Here is a 2,575-nt window from a genome sequence, read left to right on the forward strand (position 1 = left end):
CATATCAAGTACGGTCGGTATTGATCACAACCGGTTACTCGCATATCAAGTACGGTCGGTATTGATCACAACCGGTTACTCGCATATCAATACGGTCGGTATTGATCACAACCGGGTACTCTCATCTCAACTACGGTCGGTATTGATCACAACCGGGTACTCGTATCTCAAGACGGTCGGTATTGATCACAACCGGTTACTAGCATATCAAGTACGGTCGGTATTGATCACAACCGGTTACTCGCATATCAAGTACGGTCGGTATTGATCACAACCGGATACTGATTATAATCAAGCACTCAGCTACATATACCATTCAAGTACGACTGGAACTGATTATCACTGGGTGTACGGGTAATGGCCGGTAATGATTATACGAAATAATATAATATTTCTTTTCGTGCCTAAACTTTAGCGTATGAATACTCGGGTGGACATCACACAATATAGAACGTAGAATGTGTCATAACATGAATCCTTGGGAGCCGGACACAAGTTCAGTTATCCGTACGTACTCCAGATTAGGATAGCATATCCATATCTCTTAACTTGAAACTGGTTTCTTTAAGATATAATAAATACAAATTGGAATATCATAGTTTCCAGAATAGCTTTAGGGTTCACTAAATATAATTGTTAGAGTAATGAAACAACCGGTATATAGTGTAAGTTTTCACTCAAATTAATTAATGAATACTAACGTTAAACTGAGTGGAGTGTTTACTGTTAGTGCATTAAGTACAGTGTTAAATCAAGGTATAAGATCTGAAGCTGAAGTAGATATTGTTACACTAACTGGACTGTTTACTGTTAGTGCATTAAGTACAGTGTTAAATCAAGGTACAAGATCCGTAGCTGAAGTAGATATTGTTACACTGAGTAGAGTGTTTACTTGTTAGTGCATTAAGCACAGTGTTAAATCAAGGTACAAGATCTGTAGCTGAAGTAGATATTGTTACACTGAGTAGATCTTATACATTGATTTAACAATGTACTTAATGCACTAACAGTAAACACTCCACTCAGTGTAACAATATCTACTTCAGCTACATATCTTGTACCTCGATTTAACACTGTACTTAATGCACTAACAGTAAACACTCTACTCAGTGTAACAATATCTACTTCAGCTACGGATCTTATACCTTGATTTAACACTGTATTAATGCACTAACAGTAAACACTCCATTCAGTGTAACAATATCTACTTCAGCTACAGATCTTGTACCTTGATTTAACACTGTACTTAATGCACTAACAGTAAACACTCCGTAGCTGAAGTAGATATTGTTACACTGAGTAGAGTGTTTACTGTTAGTGCATTAAATACAGTGTTAAATCAAGGTACAAGATCCGTAGCTGAAGTAGATATTGTTACACTGAGTGGAGTGTTTACTGTTAGTGCATTAAGTACAGTGTTAAATCAAGGTACAAGATCCGTAGCTGAAGTAGATATTATTACACTAACTGGGCTGTTTACTGTTAGTGCATTAAGTACAGTGTTAAACCATAGTTGAAGGTTCATAGCTCTTGTTACACTGACTGGGCTGTTTACAGCTAGGCATTAAACACGTGGAACCAGCACGTTTATAACCGTCGTTACACTATTGTGTTTAACTGCATTGATGATATCTTTATGATTTTGTTGCAAAGAAAAAAACTTATTGAAAGTTACTTACCTGACAGTAGACATGCTACTTACTATAAAATTAAGTGCTGGTATCCAGGTGTTTCCCTCACCACTTCACTCTGCCAACTGTCGCGCCACGATGTAACAAAGATATTGGTTTGCTTAACGTCCGACCTTATTAAAGAGGAGTTGTTGACCGACCCAGTTGCAGGTAAGTTACCTTCTTGAGCCAACACTTACAGAAGTAGATCAGTGGCGGGAAATACCCACTCTCCCCCCTCTGACCACCCACACAAGTACCTTCACTATGAGCTCGACGAACTGGGCGGTTTCTAAATCGGTCTCCGTCTTTCACTCGAGTCTGGGTCAGTAACTTTTACCTGTTGTACCTTTCTGTGTCACCGTGTTACGATGTGTAACAAAACTTGTTAAACTTGACACTGAAGCTAGAACACAAAACAAATGTGTAATACAATCTTGTGAATTTGATCGCGTTGCAAGCAACAAGAACTGAGTCCGTGTTTACATAACCATATCTTAGTTTATGTGGTAAGTCCTTAGTGCTGTTTCAGTGATTTATTACAATGTGCTGAAACGGATGGTAATTAACAAACAAACCAAGCTACCTACTTAGATCAAAACTAACAATCATTCAAGTAATGAATATAATTAATTAGATATACTTTACTTACATATAACCATTCATGATACATTCCTCAGTTGGATATCTTTGCCGTTAATGATATTTTCGGCCGTAAACCCAATGAGATCTCACGAAGTTCGATCAACTTAGGAGGCTTAGGTTAGTTTTTAAATCCATATACTAAGCTAACAGTACAAAAAATAAATAAATCTCAATAATAAAAGTTTGATTATGAAAAATCAAACTAGAAACATTAAAAAAAAAATACTGTTAATGAAATGAATAATAAAAAAAATACAGTT

The sequence above is a fragment of the Limulus polyphemus genome, unplaced genomic scaffold, assembly GCF_000517525.1.
Source record: "Limulus polyphemus unplaced genomic scaffold, Limulus_polyphemus-2.1.2 Scaffold6073, whole genome shotgun sequence".
NCBI lineage: Eukaryota > Metazoa > Arthropoda > Merostomata > Xiphosura > Limulidae > Limulus > Limulus polyphemus.